Source organism: Saccopteryx bilineata, chromosome 1 (genome assembly GCF_036850765.1).
Source record: "Saccopteryx bilineata isolate mSacBil1 chromosome 1, mSacBil1_pri_phased_curated, whole genome shotgun sequence".
Classification (NCBI taxonomy): Eukaryota; Metazoa; Chordata; class Mammalia; order Chiroptera; family Emballonuridae; genus Saccopteryx; species Saccopteryx bilineata.
The window spans coordinates 272,107,909-272,127,866 of NC_089490.1; positions in this window are offsets into that span (position 1 = coordinate 272,107,909).

Sequence of the window (19,958 nt, forward strand, 5' to 3'; positions counted from 1 at the left end):
TGCCCCTTGCAGTTCTCCTCTTGAACCTGATCTGTGTTACAGGAGCTGGGGGCTGTCATCAGGACAGGGCGCAGAGAGAAGTAACCGCTGACTGCTTCCCTGGAGGAGGCTGTGATGTCGGGATGCAATTCCATTCCACTTGCATCTTTGATTTTTTTTTTTAAGGAACAAGATCAAATGTTTTATGCCAGCATCAAGTTTTCATAATGATATAGAATAAATATTTTAAAGTCTGTCATTCAAACAGGTGGCAGGGTGGCGCGTCAGTAGGCTTGGGTCAGGAACAGAGGGTGTGAGCAGCCAGTACGTGAGCTAACAGGCATGCCAACTGCAGACCTAAAAGTGTGGGTGATTTAACCAGATCCACTTACAAGGACTGTAGCTGGGCTCTGACTCTGTATTGAGAACACCTCAGATATAGGACTGTCCCTCCCATAATAGTCCTCAGAGGTATGTGCAGGATTAATGGCAACTTGTCTTCCACCTGCTCCCCACACCCCACCACCTTTCCACCCATACCAGCCCTGCAGCTCTGATGCAAGTTACACATCGTTCTTTGTTCTTTTTTCCTGCACAGACTATGACAGGATGCATAGTCCAAGCTCCGTAAATACCTCGGTGATTAAGTTCGTGCTTAATACTATGGGGAAATAAGGAGTCAGGAGCAAGAAGGAGCACTAAGATTACTTAACTGCCATGATACAGGCATAGCTGGATTATCCTAGAAATTCAAAGATGCAGGTAGAATTTAAAACCGACGTTGAAAATCCATGACTGCCGATCCTCCTTGGTCTTTACTGGAAGTGAGGGGGGACAGGCAACTCCTCCCTTCAGTTGCACACTTCAGGTGTCTCCCAGCTTCCCTCAACGTTCTTATTTTGTTGTCAGTCCCGTAATCATCCAGTATTGCTTTGGTGATCTGTACAGGGTTTCTCACGTCTCCCTAGGGTATAAAAGTCATGCATGCAGGTTAGGTTTTGTGTCCCTATGTCTTCCTTGGGCATTTCCTCAGACTGTTTCTCATTTTCTCTGAGACTGGAAAGGACCTTCAGTGCTGGGGTGGGTTTCTCCCCCAGTCGGATTGTGTGAACCAAGTGCCTCTCCTGCTTGTTTCACTTGTGCTCTGTTATGGGCTTTCTTGTAAGTCATAGTCAGTTGCTCTAAAATAACTGCCTGGGCCAAAAACGTGATCCTTACTGCCATGAAAAAGTGACCCTAACTCTGCCCTGGACAGCTGGTAGATAACTGTCCCCAATCTGTGTCTTCTGTGGCCTCGTATACTCCCACAGTAGGGTCACAGTGCAAGGCAACCTCTTGTGATGCAGAATTCCTAAAAGTGTGGGTGACTTAACCAGATCCACTTACAATAACAGCCTGTCAAGAAATGCACTTTAAATACATTCAAAGTTATCTTTGAGTAAGATGTGCTCGTCTAAATACTGTAATCCCATAACACCCGAACAAAAGCTCCATTCACAACCCTAACAATATCGTAATGTTTGCGCCGACCCAGAAAGTCAGCACTGCTGCCAAAGCCTGCTTAAGAGCCCGAAGCACATCCGTCATCCAGTCAGAACCAGGGACAATCACACTCCTCTGCAAAAGCAGAGTAGCATGCTACACACCCGCCTCTCCAAGCAAAGGATCCCACCTGGGCTGAGCCAATCGCCTGAATTAGCTAGGCTGTGTGCAGCGACACCCTGCACTAACCCCTAAAAATAATGGACTCAGACTGCCATGGCCTTGACACCATTCTGAACTGGTTCATGAGCTCAGAGGTAACAAGATGACTGCATAGAAATAAGTGTCTTGAGTTTAAAAGATGTAAGAAACTCTATGAGGATGAAGTGTGGATATCCTAATCTCAGACATTTGGATCCACCCATCGTCCAGCCGAAGCCCGAGTGTTCCTACTCGGGTGGACTTGCACACACACTCCTGATGACGGGCCATGTTCTGGGTGGTTTTCAGCCACTTCGGCGTCAGTTCCTCTTTCATCATGTGGAAACTTTCTGGCAGGAGTCTGTCCTCCCCAGACATTTCTTCCCCTGGGAGTCACTGCTGTGCTGCCAGGTCCCTCTGTGCTTCCTCCATCTGCTCTTCTGAGAGAAGAGGGACTTACTATTCGTGGTGCTTCCTCTGAGCACCCAGTTTCAAACTCTGCGGCTCAGATAGCTGTTTCCGCGGCGGAGGTATGGGACGTGCGGGTCCCAGGTGAGGCACCCCCGGGCCCACGTGGAAGCTGAGGGCACACTGGATTTCCGGCTGTGGCTTGTGCACCACTGATCTCTCAGTCCCTTCCAGGCTTGTTCCTGGTTTGCAGGACGTGTGCTCTCACTCTCCTACTCTTTGTAAAATGCCGGCGTCTCTCGTGAGAAGTGAAATTTCTCAAGTGCAAGCCTTGGGCTGACGTCCAAATCCAGTCATTACATTCAAATTTGAACAAAGCACGTGCAATGCAACTAGATTTCAGATAGGCTGTGGACTTAAAGCTTCTGGGTTTGTTTATTTATTTATTTTACCAAAAAAAAACCTTAATAGATGTGAATATCTATACATTTGTTAATTCTTATAGAAAAATATCAGTCTTCTGTGCATCAGAAAAGACCCTTTCTTCCTCAGTGCCCCACTAGACCCTGAGAATCCCCATGTAAAGACATAGGCACATCCAGCTTCCTGACTCTTGGATGTGCAATGGCCCAGGTGCCCTGTCTCTGTCTCCTCCCGTGGGCCCGAACAGCAGGTTTCTGCCCAGGACTGATCCCATTGCCCCTCAGTGTAGAAATATAATTTATACTCTGATTGATTGTTATGAGGTTCTGAACACAAACATCAACCTTTGTCATAGAAATATAAGGAAGTTTCCCCATTGTGATTTTGTAAATCTGTCTTCCCAACAGAGATGTTAACTTATCCTTGGCCAAAACACACAAACCAAGCCCTGAAAGAGGTGGGTGAGATGTCTGAATACATTCTGCTCACAGTAACCTTACTGACCAGAATGCCTCTTGTTCACAAGCTGGACCGCGGAGACATGTGTGGCATGCCCCGGTCTTTGAACGCGGAAGAAACAGAACTTCTTGCATTCTAATTCAGTCCCCCAGATACAGGACTCTCTAGAAATGATCGAGGATAAATATTTCTGCATTACTGGAAGTATGAAGTTTGGAACTTTAAGTTATGCAAAATAGCTTCATCTCCTGGAGACACAGGTGCTATTCAGATGGGTGAACTCACTTTGCATTGTGGAGAAAAAGAAAAGGGGACCAGCCACGCATCCCTAGACGACAACGCCAACACGGAGACATGTATTGTCTTTCGTATTCTGTGTAAGTGAAGTGCACTCACTGATCCAAATATTAGATATTCCTGCAGCCCAAAATCTTGGTTTATATTAAGTAATAAAATTATCTTCCTGTAAGAGCTCCCACTGGGCCATGCGCTTTCCAGATAAGTGAAGGAAGTGAGGACTGGGAAGGACGTCAGTGCCTGGCAGCTGCTGAGCGAGAGTACACCTGCCCTGCACCTCTGCGCACACCTTATACTCCCGAGAGGACAGAAAATAAGGTAGGAAAAGAAACACAGCCGCTGACCAGCAGTGATTGCACCGGTGACCAACCGAGGGCCCAAGGCGAGATTTTAATTAGCCTAGGCACAATAGGAAAACTTCTGAGGGCATCTAAACCAATGCCCAGTGCTCACATGCCTGTACCCTGGACACAAGTTACCCATCCTCCTTCCTTCTGCAACCTCAAATGCACTGACCTGCCCAGCCTTCCAGAGGCTCCCAGCCCCTCCCAGAGGTCACATCATCTGCAGAAGGACTGAAGGATTGGGACAATAACAATGCAGCAGCTAGGACAATGTGACCTTCTGGACACAAGCAAGGCCCTCTGAATGGGTGCTGGTGGGAGTGTGAGTACCAGCAGGAGACCCGTCTGAGCAGCAGGTCAGGCTTTCCAAAAACCACTGTGCAGTGAGCCCAGACTGCCCACCGCCCTCCTGGCCCTCCCGCTCCGGTGTTCCACCCATGCAGCACCATGGCGGTGGGGGGGGGGAGTAATAGAGAGGGAGAATTACTCCCCCCTCACCAAACATCAGTCATCAAAGTGAAGTCAGGATGTGTGAGTGGACAGCTGGTTGTCAGAATAAGGTCACACTACTTCAAAGAGCCGGCCCTTGGAGTTTAGGTGAAAAAGGTTTGGACGTCCTTTTAAATTTCCTTCTGAATCATTCAGAAGGGGACTTTTTTTCTCTTTTTCCACAGGAGGGCACGCTGCCCCGGGGTCGCCACATTTTCTGCTTCTGAGTCTTCCCCCCTCAGTGAAAACAACGCTGAGAGATTTAGGATGAAAAGAGAGGAGTGCCTGTGAAAAAGACACAGGTTTCCCTGCACATCTGAGGGTCTGATGTGGGCGGGAGTCCCAGGCCTCCTTTCCCCTGAAAGGGTTTCCAGTCCCTGCATTCGGGGCACGATTGTCAGGGACCCTTAAACATGATTTTCGAGTAACACCTGAAGCAAAACTAAGGGCAAGTCCTCCTTTAATCTTTGAGAAAGTCTCCCTATTAGGAACGACTTTGTTCTTTCTCTCCTGTCATTAATTTCCCCCTTGAACGTGCTTTCTCCCTCTGACAAAATAATGATTTTATTTGAGCCCCTGATGATTATCTGGTGTATCAGACTTGAAAACTGTAATTTGAAAAAGGTGAGTCCTCTGCTTTCACGAAGGCCAAGGCTGCCTTTTTCTTTTTTCAAAGACAGATCTTAGAGGGCTTCTTTTAAATTTAAGCTGACATTCTTTGTCCGGGGATTTGAAATCCTGTAGAATATTAAAGGTCCGTTTTTTTTTTTACCTTTAAAATATACTTTTAAAATCTGTTCTCTGTGGGCCTGTTTTAGTCTCTGGATAATTAAGTGACATTAAACAGCAAGTGAATTAGGCCCAGCATGAATCACTAAATGGAAGTGTATGTTTTAAAAATAATTGATTCAGGTAGGTGCGGCGGGCTGAGCCACGGACGAGAGAACAGGCGACGAATGTCCCAGGCTTGCCCACGTGGCCTCATGTGACCCCAGGTAGGTCACTTAACCCACCCGCCCGGGCTCCTGCAGAGGAAAGCGATCCCCACTGAGAAGGGTCGGAGTTAACCAGACGCAGTCCCTCAGGAGTGTGACTTGCTCGGTAATGAGCAAATGAGGGCAAAGACGTGGCAGGGACCAGTACCAGCAAATGAAAACTTAAAACAAAAATGGGCATAGAATAGAAAAAACAATCTTTTAAAAATAAAATAGAAATAATAGTATAATTTTATTATTTTATTTGTGATTACTACCAAGAGCACTGACAGCTGCTCAAGAGGGGGCTGCCCAGCCCCTGTGTGGTCTCCGTGACCCGTTCCCTCGTCTCTGCCCTCCCTGTCTGCCTGGCCAGCTTGCTCTGCCTTGCACTCCTCCCTGGGTCTGGGGTCCTTGCCCGTTTTTCTCTTCTCACTTCTGCCCCCGATGGCAGATGTGCAACTAGTATTTCTGACCTTCGGACCTGTGACCCCCTTTCACCTGTTGTCTGGCCCTAACTCAGACCTTATCGGCAATCATGGTATGAAAATACACCCATGGGATGGAGGGGTGCTCTAAGGACCAGAGGGGAAGACTACTGCTTCCTTATCTTTTCCGTGGAAGCTTCATGAGGGGTCCACGCAGTCAGGTCCCCATAAGGCTGCCCCAGGGTTCTGCGACAGATGGCTTAGGCACACCTGCACTGCTGTCCAGAGGGAGGCGTGCTCCCATCACAGCTCTTCCTGCCTCCCGCACACCACCTTCCTCAGCCTGCTCCTCCCCAGTCTCATAGCAGGGTACTGGATATTTTGTATTTTAGCTGAAATATTTGGTCCACCTTTTCTTGGCTTCATTGCTCCAGAGAGCAGTGGCCTGGGGTCACCTGAGGCCTGACCACACCTTGGCCAAGCAGAAGCTGGTGCAGGCTCTTTCCATACCTGCCGGCTCCAGGCCCTCCAGCTGTGACAGGCAGGGCTCCAAGACAGCCACAGTGTTAAGGACATTATAGCACTGAAGGACAGAGATGGGCCAAGTGGTCACGGCAGGGTCCCAGCCATGATGCCATTGGCTCTGTAACTCCAGTCAGGGCCCTGGAGGCCAGGTCTGGAAGGCAGAGAATTTCCATGCATGAGGAGCAAAGGCACCAGCTCTCATCCTGGGGACCTTGGCCACTGCTAGGAGATATTTATGGTTGTCATGACTGATAAGTGCTACTGGCTTCTGGTACATTAAGGCCATGGATTTTACAAAAAGTCCAGCAATGCCCAGGACAGGGTCATCATCAAGAATAGTCTGCAATGCTAAGGTGGTTCTGGTGGCCCAGCTGGGCTAGCAACAGCTCTGGACCACTCCAGGATCTGGTGACTTTTCCCGAGCGCATGGGGCCTAGAAAATCACCTCCCTCCAGAGCCTCCAGCTCCTCAGAGATAGAATGGAGACAGTGGTCACAGCACCCACCTGGTAAAACTGTTGCTACAATTAGATGTAATAATATATGTAAAATACCAGCCCACACTGGGAGTGCAATAACATTAGATATTATCACCACCAATTGTACATTGCTTTCACAAACACACACAAGAAGCAGTCCACACCTGGTGAACTTCTTGTTTAGCAATTACAAAAAAAAAAAAAAGAAGAACTTTCAAAAGATCTTTTCAGCCACGTCTGGAATGTGGTCTATACCTAACTACAATAAGCAAATAAAAGCACACTTTCGCAAGGGCCTTCTCTTGCCAGAGATGGGATCCAGTCAACAAAACCAAGCAAAGAAAACCGTCCATAGGTAGGTGGTTAGGATGTTTCCACAAGAATTTATTCTTTTTTTGAAAAATGTGACTTTGAAATAAACCCTACTAGGTGTACGCTCAGTGCTTAGAAGCGAAACAGCAGGCATTTCATCCCGCGGAACCCGCATCATCCTCAGAGTTGTGCGTGGTCTGCTTGGGACTTTGAGATCAAAGGTGGAGAAACCTGGAGATCAAGCCACCAAACGGACCGTGCTTACATTTGTAATTACTTTAGGCCAAGTCATACCCAATAAAAACGCGCACATTTTCAGAGCACGCCAGCCTGATAGGATTTTCATTTTCCTTCTAGGAAACAAAGCAATATGCTGTTTTAATTTTAAGTTAAATGCTTCTTTCTTTTCGTGTAGTGGTTTCATCTCTTGTGCATGCTACTTTGCCAAAGGGAACACCACCCACAGCAACATATTTTTGTAACATTACTTTTACTTTGGTGGTAACTCAATTAATTAGAAAGATTGGAATCACACGAATTGCATACTTTGCTAGCATAGACTTGTCAGAGTTGTCTGATGTAAAATTGTATCCACAGAATCTTTAAGTAAAATCACAGGGAAGGATAAGCATTGCATGCATTTATAAGTGGAAACAAGTTTGTTACAGTAGTGGATACTTCACACACATGGCATTAACAACAGTAAAAGCCCTAAATAGGTCCCAACCCTCCAGACCTGCTGCACTTTTTCTGGACCATGAGCCTTAGATTCTCACCGCAGTGCAGAGGTCTTGGAGAGTTCAACTCATGTAATAACTAACACACTCTCAGACAATCTGTCTTTTAAATTTTCTCATATATATTTAACATCTTTAACGTAAAGCCCCCGGTAAAATGCCGCTCCCATAAGAACACATTAATGGAGATCTTTTATAAACAGCTTCAGAATGTGGAAGGAATGGCTTTGAACATTTTCAAAGAGAAGAATGTGCAGTTGCACAATAAAGAGAAACAGACATTTATCAAACCTTTCATGGGGTAGATTTTTATCTAGGCATCGCAGCTCCGTGGGGCCCCTGCAACTGTGTTAAGTCCCTAAAAGAAGCTTTTGGGAGAAGCCACCTCACCAGGATTCTTTCTAGAAGAACACACCTTGCCTACAACCCTGCATTGTCCAAATCCTCTTAGTCTACACCCAACAGCCAATGGCTAGTTCCATTTCATTATGCCACAAAGAAAATAATATTTTTTTAAAAAATACCTTAAAAACCACTGAACAAGCATATGGAAATCCAATTTAACTCAATAACCCTTGTTTTTTCCTCACCAGAAGTAGGTGGAAACAAGAATGAAGTGTGCCTGTTTAGGACAATGGTCCTCTTTACCACCGCCACAAGGGACAAAGCCTTGAACTTAAAATACCCAGAGGGGCCCCTGAGATAGGGAACTCACCATGGGGCAGCTCCAGCACTGTGCTCACAGGTCTGGCCCCTTTCTCAGAAAGGACACAAACAGAGCTTCGATGCGCCTCCTCTGACTCCGTTTCTGTTCTCTCTCCTCCTAGCCTTCACCCTGCTGCTCTTTTTCATTTACAAAGTTGGCAAAGTCCTAAAAGAAGGTTTTTTTAGTTAGGTCTTATTTTTTGTTGATTAGTTGGGCTGTCAGCTCCACTCAGGAAGGACATAATGTTTACCTGGGTCAGGTTTTTCAGATTCAGCATTAGTTTACTTTGATTTTAAAGCATCCAAATGGCTGAAAAGAGAGGAGAGGTGGGCATGCACCCTGTACCCAAGGAGTGCCCTGTGTGAGCTGGGTCCTCCTTAAAGTGCAACCTGGAGCACAGGTCTAAGATGCAGTTATATCAAGTTGTTTGGCTAAGTTTACAGATCACCTTCAATGAAATGAATCCTATAAAAATAATGAGAAACACCACATGAATTTATGCATGGACATGCAATACAGAAATAGCTTCAAGTCCACTGGTAGGAAGAAGGATCAAGATAGTACAGTGTGTCCATAGAATAAATTTCTCTAGAATCACATGCAAAATTGCCCATATGAATATTTAAACAGTAGAATTAAACTCTCAATGATTCCAAACTTATATGAGAAAAACATAACCAACTATGTATACAAAAGAAAAAGTCTGGGGGAAAAAAACTACCCTAATATGTTTAAAATAGATCTATGGAGTAAGATTACAATTCCTTTTGTAAATATATTTTTTACTATTTTCTAAATTGCTGTTTTCATTATCAGAACATTTAAAATCATGTATTTAATTGAAATTATTTCCTGAGAAAAATTCTCTTGATACTTTGTGAACTCAAGAAGATTTCATGGCCACTGCAGTACTTCTCTTAATAACCAGCAGAATGGGAAGTCTGTCATGGTGAGGAGGTTCCAAGGCATCTCCGCACAGTGGACACTGCACACACATTTAGAAAGGTTCTGAAGAGGACCTGGGATGTGGTAAAACCTCCATAGTACATTGCTGTGGGAAAAGGGAGCTACAAAATGCCAGTCTGCAGGACCTGACTTGTTTCTTCTGTAAATAAACGACTGTGAGTTTCCAAATTGTTTTGATACCTGGTTTGGGGATCATAAAAACTCCAAGCAAAGCGTCAGGTGTGAATAGACATTCCTAAGAGTGGTCTGATGATGCACAGTAATGGAGAGAAAGTTAGGGGAGGGAGCTTCGAACACTGCTGATGAGCTTTGTCACTCGTATTAGCAAAAGACAGAACCTGAGCAATCTCTAATTTCCTGTGGAGAGAATCAGACTCAAATGACCTAAAAGTTAGGAATGAATTAAGACCATCCTAGGGCTTAGATATGCTATTACCAAGAAACAATATGCCTTAAAGGTGTGAACAACCCAGGAAGGGTCGCCTCTGGTGGTGAACTTCCCCAAGCAACCTAAGGATGACCCTCTAAAGCAGTGGTCCCCAACCTCCGGGTTGCAGACCGGTACCAGTCTGTGGGCCATTTGGTACTGGTCCGCAGAGAAAGAATAAATAACTTACATTATTTCCGTTTTATTTATATTTAAGTCTGAACAATGTTTTATTTTTTAAAAATGACCAGATTCCCTGTTACATCCATCTAAGACTCACTCTTGACGCTTGTCTCGGTCACGTGATACATTTATCCGTCCCACCCTAAAGGCTGGTCCGTGAAAATATCTATTTTCTGACATTAAACCGTGGCCCAAAAAAGATTGGGGACCACTGCTCTAAGGGACTATGTGGCCTCTGATTAGCATCCAAGGGGCTGTGCAGAGGAAACCTTGCATTTCTCACTGCAATTAAAGGATTAATTGTGTTCTCTAAAGAGAGCATGGTGACCTTTGACAAGACAGTGGTTTCCTGGTGGTGCTCTGTAGTTAACGTGCTGTAGATAAAACAGTGACTGCATTAAAGGAATTACTCTATTTGTCATAAATTCCTTCCAGAGTGATTTTGCTTTCAACTCCGGGTGGGAGGGTGTCTTTGATAGGAGACATGAAGGATTACACGAAGGTGCAAGGACGGGGCTGCACCTGACAGGTGTGCTCCTGGTCCCAGGCCAGGTAACTTACTAAGACTAACCTGGGGCACATTTACATTTGAAAACCAAGCCTGACATCCAGAGAAATCAAAGTGCCTGACACAGCTGAAGGCTTTATATTTGGAAATGGAGTTAAAATGCAAGAGCTGGGTTCCAAGGACAAACTTTAGTGACTTCAGTTGGGCTGAACCCAGCTCAGCTATGGAGCGGAGGCCCCAGGACTGCCTTCCCTAATGTGCGCGGAGGCATCGGAATGAGCACGGTGCAAGAGTGCGTACCTCTCGTGTCCCCGCACGGCTCTGGTAGCAGCACTGAGGCCACTGGTGACGGAAACGCTGCTGAGTGAACATTCTGGACAGCTTCTGTGTCAACATGTCCACAGGGGACTCAGCAAGCAGGAAAAATAAATACTAATGGAAAGTGATGATAATGGGGAGGGAAGGAGACAGAGAGAAGAGAGAGGGAGAAGGAGAGAAGGAGATAGATTTTTATTTATTAGGTAATATCTGTAAAATAGAAATGAAAATTATAGAAAATTTAAAAAATTGTAGAGGATGTGGAAAGTATTGTAAAACAAATTGTCTAGTTTTCAATGAAACTGAAGTTCTCATGTAAATTAGAATGGATATCAGAAACAGGTCTCTCGCCCTTCACACGATGATTAGATTACTCTTCTTCATATTTCTATCAATATTGTAATTGTCTGATCATAGAGGCAGGTGTGCAGTCCACACAGGCACAGCTGTGCGGGGTGAGTGGGGACGCCTTTCCTTCGAGGCAGCCCCCCCGCCCCGTTCTCCCGACGCAGCCATTTATCTGAATTCCCTCCCTGAACCACAACAGCCACACTGCTTGTTGTTTTGTTTTTAATCTTGTAGAAATTATTCTTTTTATCTGTGGAAACCTCTAGCTAAAATGAAGGTTAAAACTGTTCTAAAACAGGTCATTTCATTTGTAAAGGAATTCGTTTCTTCAGTTGTTATAGACTGAATGTTTGTGTTCCCTTGCCCCCTCAAATCATATGTTGAGATCCTACCCACAGTGGGATAGTGTTAAGAGGTGATTAGATCATGAGGGTGAAGCCATCATAGTGGGAGCAAGATCCTTGTAGGAAGACCCCAGAGAGCTCCCTGCCCCTTTGGCCATGTAAGTGCACAGCCAGAGGATGCTGCCTGTGAACCAGGAACAGGGCCTCCCCAGACACTATGTGCAGACTCCTTGATCTTGGGTTTCCAGCCTCTAGTCTGTGATATGTAAGCATTGGTTATTTAAGTTTTGGTCTGTGTTTTGCTGCTATAGGAGCCCAGGGGAACTAAGACCTTTGTCATCACTCCTCTACTTCTGTAAATAGACATGGTATTTCAAGATTACAATTCCATGTCTCACAAAGCTGGCTCCAGTTGTAGGGTCCAAGGACACTCTGAGGGTGATGAGGGGATGTATCCATTACCTCCTCATGAGTTAACTATTGGATTAGGGCATCAGCCCCTGCTGACTGGCAGAACCAGGCTGGGAAGCAAACATATGGTATTAAAGTCACTCAATTTGAATATACAATGAGGTATTTAATGGCAAACACAGTTTCTCTGCTTTAGAATTGAAACTGAAATTTGGGAGTTGGAGATTGTCAATGGAAAAATAAAGTCACTCAAAAATATAAATTAAATGAACACCTACCCCTCCTAGCTCTAGCTATAGCACAAATGAGCAGCTTTCAGGAAAAAAGAAAGAGAGAAAGAGAGAAAGAGAGAAAGAAAGAAAGAAAGAAAGAAAGAAAGAAAGAAAGAAAGAAGAAGAAGAAGAAGAAGGAAGGAAGGAAGGAAGGAAGGAAGGAAGGAAGGAAGGAAGGAAGGAAGGAAGGAAGGAAGGAAGGAAGGAAGGAAGGAGAAAGAGAAAGAAAGAAAGAAAGAAAGGAAAAAGAAAGAAAGAAAGAAAGAAAGAAAGAAAGAAAGAAAGAAAGAAAGAAAGAAAGAAGAGAGAGGAAGGGAGGAAAAAAAGGAGGAAGGAAGGAAGGAAGGAAGGAAGGAAGGAAGGAAGGAAGGAAGGAAGGAAGGAAGGAAGGGAAGGAAGGAAGGAACGGAAGGAGGGAGGAAAGAAGGAAGGCAAGAAAGAAAGAAAGAAAAAATAAGGAAAGAAAGAAAAGCAGGACCTAGGCTGTAAGTTTTTTTTTTTTCCTGTATTTTTCTGAAGCTGGAAATGGGGAAGAGACAGTCAGACAGACTCCCATATGTGCCCGACCGGGATCCCCCCTGGCACGCCCACCAGGGGGAGACGCTCTGCCCACCAGGGGGTGATGCTCTGCCCCTCCGGGGCGTTGCTCTGTTGCTACCAGAGCCACTCTAGCGCCTGGGACAGAGGCCGAGGAGCCATCCCCAGCACCCGGGCCATCTTTGCTCCAATGGAGCCTTGGCTGCGGGAGGGGAAGAGAGAGACAGAGAGGAAGGAGAGGGGGAGGGGTGGAGAAGCAGATGGGCGCTTCTCCTGTGTGCCCTGGCCGGGAATTGAACCCGGGACTTCTGCACGCCAGGCCGATGCTCTACCACTGAGCCAACCTGCCAGGGTGTAGGCTGTCAGTTCTAAGCCAGGAAGGGGTAGACCCTCCTCCCCGACCTGGGCCTAGGTGAGACAGGACGGCTCTCTCCCCAACCTGCACTATGCAGATGAGCTGGATGGGTGGGTAGAGCTGCATGCTTCCAGGAAAATCTGCTCCTGTAAGAGCTGGAAAGGATGTTTCTACCTTCATGCTTTCCAGACACAAGTTGGACAGTCACTCACTGCAGAAACCATCACCATGTATGTCAAAGACCCCTTTCTACAGCTGTTCCCACCTGGAAGACCACGCTCAGCCCCCTTTGTGATGGAATGGTTTGGATTTTAGGGAATTCTTGCTGCCCGACCTTCCCATGGTTTGGAAGATCCACACCATCCAGATATGAGTCTCTCACTTGTCAATCAAAACTTTGTAAACATTAAGTTTGAAAGGTGGCCCTTTCAGAATAAGCCAGCGCTGGATGGAGGTGATGTTTTCTCGGAGATGGGGGCATCTGTGCTGCGGAACACAGACTCCTCAAACCTTCCTGGAATGTGTGCAACAGTCTGGGAACACACCATCCTGTGAGAGGGGACATAGTGCTCCTAACGGGATGAGCATATCTCGTATCCCACTATTAGAATGAAGCTAAATGTGGTGGTTTGTCTGGTTATTACATGGCGAAGCAACAAGCTTTTTATTTCTAAAATGTGATTAAACTCACATGCATTCTTGATTGAGGTTTGGAATCTTTTATTTCAAAAAAAAAATAGACATCAGAAGGGAGCAGTCTAGTGCTGTGACACTCAGTGAGATCATTAAATTTAATCCCCCTTTCACACACTCCAGGGGTGATTTCAATTAAGTTTGTTCAAAATTTATCAGTTTCCCGCATGTCGGCATAAATGATTCAGGGCCACTTCCATAGATGCTGAGTAGAATGCGTTGAAGGGTACACGTTATTGTTATAACTTTTCACAGTTCCTTCATAAATTCACCTAATAGGAGTTTCTATTATTTAAAACCCTCATCCTCCACATTAAATGGTGGTGTTGTTCTCACAGCGATGGAACTCAATTACCCTTACACATTTTGGGAGCACTCCTGAGTTACACAAGATGCCCTTGTCCCTGGCACTCCTGACATGCTGTCTTGCAGGACATGAGTGATGGCATTTCTTCTCCCAAGGATGTGGCACTGGAGCTCTGGGGGACAATGAGGGCACGTATGTGTGATGAATTTCAGGTGGCTGGTTCAAACAGCAGAATGAAACAACTGTATTTGGGATCAGGGTCACAGGATGCTGTGATAGGCTGACTTTGTGTAACACTGAGAAATGTATCTGGGCTGAGAAGGTGGGCAGTTCAGAGAGGACGGTTTCCCCCTGAAATGACACGACGTATGTGGTTGGGCTGCCATAAGACCACATTTTTCTAAAACTATTCACTGAACACTTTTAGACCCCCAAGAATTTATCTACAGAAGTCCACTGGGGAAAGATGTATTGACATAAAATCTGGTTGTTTATTGGCTACATAGGAAGGGCTTTTGCTTTCTCCCTTGAAGGATTCTATTAGTAAGTAGAGGGCATCTTAGATGCCCTCTACTTACATAACTAAAGGACAACATTGACATAAAAATGTGTGTCCTGCTCACATACAGACATAAAGTACCTCATCATCCATATTCCTGTTAGCTAGAAATTAGATTTTATAAGGCAGAAATGAACTGACCTAAAGTTAATAATTAGAAATGTTAATAGACATTAGATGACTTTAGCTTTTTCCCTTTAAAACATTACTTCTGATGAATTTGTCAAATTGAAGGATATTTATAAGAGTATGTTCTCTGACTAAAGTTAAATAAAATTGGAAATAAATAGCAGAGGTAATCTGGAAAATTCACAAATATGTAAAATTAAACAACACACTTCTAAATATGTGAGAATCGAAAACACGATATACAAAATTTTGTGAACTACAGGTGAAACAGTGCTTAGTGGAAAATTTATAGCTCTACTGCCTAGAGTAATGAAGAAAGATCTCAAACTAGTTATCTAACCTCCCACCTGAATGAACTAGAAAATAAGAGAGTGTACTGAACCCAAAGGAATCAGAAGAAAGGAAATACTGAAGATTTGAGCATAAATAAATAAAATAAATAAAAGGAAAACAATAAAGAAAATTAATAAATCCAAAAGGTAGTTCCTTAAAAAGATTAACAAAAATGACAAACCAAGAAAAAAAAAAGAGAGAAAATCCAAATTACTAAAATGATATGGAAGATGAGCTGTATACAGAAATAACAACCATAATAGAATATTATACAAAATAGTATGTTAAAATTTGGATAACCTTGACATAATGAGAAAATTCCAGTAAGACAAAACTACTGAAACTGACTCTAAAAGAAATTCAAAAATTTAAATAAACCTATAACAAATAAAGATGTCAAATAAGTAATCAAAAATTTTCCACAAGAAAACACTTGGGTGAGGAGAACAGTAATTAGTGAAGTCTACCAAACATTTAAAGAAGAATCAATACCAATTCTTCACAAACACATCCATAAATAGAATATCAGTAACACTTCTTAATTCACTAGTATTACCCTGATACCAAAACCAGATATTTTAAAAAATCACAGGAAAATAAAAATACAAACCAATGACTCAAAACAAAAATTTTAAACAAAATACTAACAAACTTAATCCAGCAATACATAAAAAGGATTACAAATCATGACCAAGTCGGATTTATCTTACAAATGCATAAGTTGTTTAATATATGGAAATCAATCAACGAAATACACCATATTAATAGATTAAAGGGAAAAAAACACATGATAATTGCAATAGATGTATAATAATTTGGCTAACTTTAACACTTTTTCTTGATATAGACATTTAACAAAGTAGAAATAAGATGGGACTTCTCAACTTGGTAAAGGGAATTTTAAAAGATTCCAAAGCTCACTTACTACTTAATGAAAGGCTGAAAACTTCCTCTGTAGGATTAGGAACAAGACAAAGGCATGTCCTCTTATTATTTGTAAGAAGTATTGTACTGAAGACTCTGGCAAGAGCCATCAACAAGAAAAAAAAAAAAAACAGGAACACCTCAATGGGAAAATAAAAATTAAAATATTTCTATTTGCAGATTACATAGTCTTATAAAAAGAATATTATAAGAATTTACACTCATAGCCATACACACACATGCACACACTTAAGTAAAATACCATATATTAGAGCTAATAAATGAGTTCAGCGAAGTTTCAGGATATAGAATCAATAACATAAATATTAGTTGTATTTTTTTAGGAATAAATCTGAAAATAAAGCTGGAAAAACAACTCATTTACAAAACCATCAAAATTATTTAGGAATCAGTTTATGAAAGGTATTAGATTTATACTCTGAAAATTATAAAACATCATGAAAAAAAGTTAGATAAAATCTAAGTAAATGAAAATATGCCTGTGTCTGTACTGGAAGACATTATGTGGTCAGGATGGCAAAATATTCCAAACTCATCTTTAGGTTTAACACAACCCAGATCAAATTCCCATCTGGTGTGGTGTGTGCGTGCGTGCGTGTGTGCACGTGTGTGTGTGTGTGTGTGTGTGTGTGTGTGTGTGTGTGTGTGTGTGTAGAAATTGAAAGCCAACCCTAATATTTATATGAAAATGCCTGGGATCCAATATATAGTCAAAACAATTTCAAAAGCAAAGTTAGAGGACTTTCACTTTCTTTTTTCAAGCTTATAAAAAAATCTACAGTAATTAATTCTGTGTGAAAATGGCACAAAGACTGACATGGATCAATGGAATAGAACTGAGAGTACAGAATAAACTCATACATCTATGATAAATTGATGTTTGAGAAAGAAGTCAAGACAATTCAGTGGTTAAAAACAGTCTTTTCAACTAAGGGTGCTTGATCTCTATTTCATATTATAAGCAATATTCACCCTAAATGGATCAAACACCTAAATGCAATTACTAAGTTCATAAAATTCTTAGAAGAAAACATACAGGTAAATCTTTCTGCCCTTAGGTTAGGCAATGATTTCTTAGATATAACAACAAAAGTACAAGCCAAAGAAGGAAGTAATAGATGCATTGGACTCCATCTAATAATAAAAAAAAAGTGTCCCAAAAGACAATATCAAAAAAATTAAAAGACAAACACAGAACAGAACAGGAGGAAGTATATCAGATATCTGGTAGGAATATAATAATATATCTGATATTCCTATCAGATATCTGGTAAGAATATAAAGGCCAATCAGTAGTAATATAAAAGATTTGAACAATTTGCATAACAATTATTTCCCAATTAACACACTCAGAATATGGGAACTGAATTCTTTTGATGCCCCATAGACCATTACAAAATTTGACCATATACTGTGCTATAAAACAAGATTCAACAAATTTTAAAGGCCTGAAATCACCCACAGTGACTATAATGAAGCAATCCAGAGATTAAAAATAGAAAAGAAATGAAACTAGAAAATACCCATATGTTTTGAAATTAAGTATTGCCCTTCTAAATAACTAATCTGCCACTATTCTTATGTGATCAAGGGGCAAAATTGACGTCTGGAGATTGGACCTCATGGAAGTTGTTCCTGAGATGCTGTGTCACCATCTGTGTATCCAGAAATGGGCAGTTTCAGAAAAGCGCATGCTGGCTCAGCAGCTGGAAGTACACATGCACCTGCTTGGCGCTGGGGAACATGGGATTGGTCTCTGGCCCCAGGGGACACCCGGAGCAGTTAGAGAAACTCCAACCATTCAGACTTAACTTTGTAGAAACTGTAAGACTTCATACTCTTGACATTCATTTTTCCAGTTTGAGTACTCACTGTCTCGTGAGGCATTTATAGTTTCATGGGTGACTTTAGTAGAGAAGTCTTACTATAATGAGACAAGATTTGCTTTTCCTAATTCTGTTTCTGATCTACTCAGGATGCAGTTAACTTTTTTTTTCTCTATGAAAACTACCTAAATGTGTGAATACACCAAGATACCATGATGTTTATATTTAAGGGGGCTAGGACAGAGGGCAGCCAGTTGATTTACTGATCTGTTCATGGTTTGTTTTAATGAATTCTTCCCTTTTTCCAGTGATGTCTTTATGTAGTTCTCAGTTACGATGAGGGGTATAGCATTTCCTTAAATTTGTTTTCCTTTGCATTCCTTTACCTCCATTACGTTGGATGCAGATGGATCATCCAAAATATTTCCAGGCAACTTAGTCTGTGAACAATCAAGTGACATGGCAGCCAACCCATTACTGATCAACACACCATGAAAGTTTCATGGCTGTGTTATTAATTATTGAGGGATTAGTGCTGAGACCCAGCTGTATGCCCAGTTCCTTCTACAGGGCAGAGGTGGAGCTGCTCCCTCACCTCTCACAGCCCCGTTTCCAAAGCAGGAAAGAAATAAAAAAAAAAACCAGAACTGGTAATGACAACAAAGAGGAGTATGAGCAGTAAGTTCTCAGGCAGTATTATTATTAACAAGAAAAAAAAAGAAAATTTCTGCTAATCAGCTTTAACTTCAGCAATTGTAAGGAAGACCTTCATTTTAAGCTATTTGTGGGTCTCATTCTTGTGAGTAGTATTCCTAATGAGAACTTGTCTTACCCATTCATAGGGTGGTGAGTTGGCTGATGGCAATAATTGAACATCCATGAATCTTGTCCATTCCCTCCCCTGTCCCAAAATGAAACACATGCTTTTGCTTTCCCAGATGTGAATATATCTTCTTAAATTACCTATAGGTCTATGCATCTCACTGAATTATGCTCAGAAAAGCATTTCCTAGCATTGTAAGTAATAAGACATAAGGAGAAAGAGTACATATTTGTTTTAGCTCTGAAGGCTGTTCTTCAATGAAACATAATTCTCTCTATTTAAAATTTAGTCATCATTAGATGAAGATAAAGTGGAGATCATTAAACAGAAATAGAGGATGAGGTATTACTTGAGCTTTCAGATACTTGATGAGGTTGTGGACTCCCAGGTGCTCTCAGTGTGGCCTGGAGCTCTCAGTGTGGAGGAGGGGTTGCACTGTGTTACAGGAGAGTCTCAGCTTCTGTGCCCTCCGGGTTTGGGCGTTGGGGACCTTGCAGGACTCCTGAGGGAATGACGTTGTAAAGAAAGCAAAGCATCTCTGCATGCTGGGGTTTGTGTGTGTGTGTGTGTGTGTGTGTACCTTAAGCACCTCACCTGGCAATTACAAATTGGTGCCTTAGAATTATGAGAATATAAGGGAAACTTTTTTCATTACTTAACATAGGATGCACCTTGATTTTTAAATTATTGGATTAAGCCACAGAAGATTCAAAGACAAGAGTTAACGGACCCCTTTCTTATTATTTTAAGTGGCTGAATTAAAATATATTAGTATTTAAAATTTTTCACTCATGTGAAAAAAATAGCAAAACTGTTTCACAAAATTAATTGACTTTGTTTATCTAAAGACAAAACAGTTAAAAATGTTAACTTCATTTGAATTATTTGCATATATCTGTAAGATGATATCAGAGTTGAAATTTGTCCCCAGCCTGTCTCTCATGATAAATACTTTTCTATCTAATCACCTGCGAATTGGTTATTGGTTGGAGTAAATTTGGGGACAGTTAGCCAGTCACTAAGGGTGGTATTATTGAGACAGAAGAGATTGTCAACTGTGAGGTCTTAACCTGAATGGGAGATGGAGGGCAAGGAGCTTGTGAAGTAGACACTCATGCATTCAATTGCCCACTCTCAAAACTACCCAAAGACAAGTATTCTTATAGGAAGAGAAAGGAAAACTAGAGGTCTCTGTCTCTACTCACAGGTTCTGACAAGAGGCCACATGAGGCCATGCCCTAGAAGTGGCCATCTACACACCAGGAAGAAAGCTTTCACCAGAACCCACTGTGCTGGTCCCTGATGTTGGACATCTGGCCTCCAGATGCTGTTAGTTGCCGAGTCTGTGGGGTTTTGTTACAGCAACCTGAACAAACTGTGACAACTATATTCCGAGTTATTTACTCAACAAAGTTTCATTGGAACAAAGATT